The sequence below is a fragment of the Bison bison genome, unplaced genomic scaffold (genome assembly GCF_000754665.1).
Source record: "Bison bison bison isolate TAMUID 2011002044 unplaced genomic scaffold, Bison_UMD1.0 scf7180017849936, whole genome shotgun sequence".
In the NCBI taxonomy this organism is placed as follows: Eukaryota; Metazoa; Chordata; class Mammalia; order Artiodactyla; family Bovidae; genus Bison; species Bison bison.
The window spans coordinates 4,763-5,358 of record NW_011480509.1 but is presented as its reverse complement, the minus strand read 5'-3'; positions in this window follow the sequence as shown (position 1 = coordinate 5,358).

The window sequence follows — 596 nt, the reverse complement described above, 5'->3', positions numbered from 1 at the left end:
AGGCCGCGAGTCTGAGGCTGGTAGGAGCCGTGCCTAGATGTGCCGTGACAGCAGGACGCACGTCATTCTAAGGGTGTGACAGCCTCGCTGCTTAGCCTGGGCTCCAGCAGAAAGGTCGGGGCCCACACGGGTGGCAGCTCCGAGGCTGGGCGCTCAAGAGAGGCAGGAGCCGGGGGTGGCGACTGCCCGTGTCCGAGAGGGGAGGTGCTGCTGGGGGGCACCACCAGGCCTGGCGAGGGTCTCTCCCAGGCGGCCCCATGGGGACAGTGACCGGCTGGGAGTCAGGAGCGAGGCCTCCTGCGCGTGCTGAGTTCCTGTTTGCCGCCAGCCGCTTGGTCTTAAGTTGTGTAATTCCCTGTGCACAAGGGGAAGGAGACCTAAGCAGGAGAGGACCGTCAGGTGGGAAGGGGGTCTCCCCGCCCCCAGCCAGGGCCCGAGCGCTCGGGCGCCTCTGCTGGTCCTCCCGCTCCCGCTGCAGCCCGCCAGGGCACAGACGTCCTCCCTGACTCCCTGACTTGGGGCCCTGTCTCTGCAGTGAAAGGCAAGGGCCAGCCTGGGGCGGCCGCCTGCCCCCTCTCCTCCAGCTTGTCCCAGCT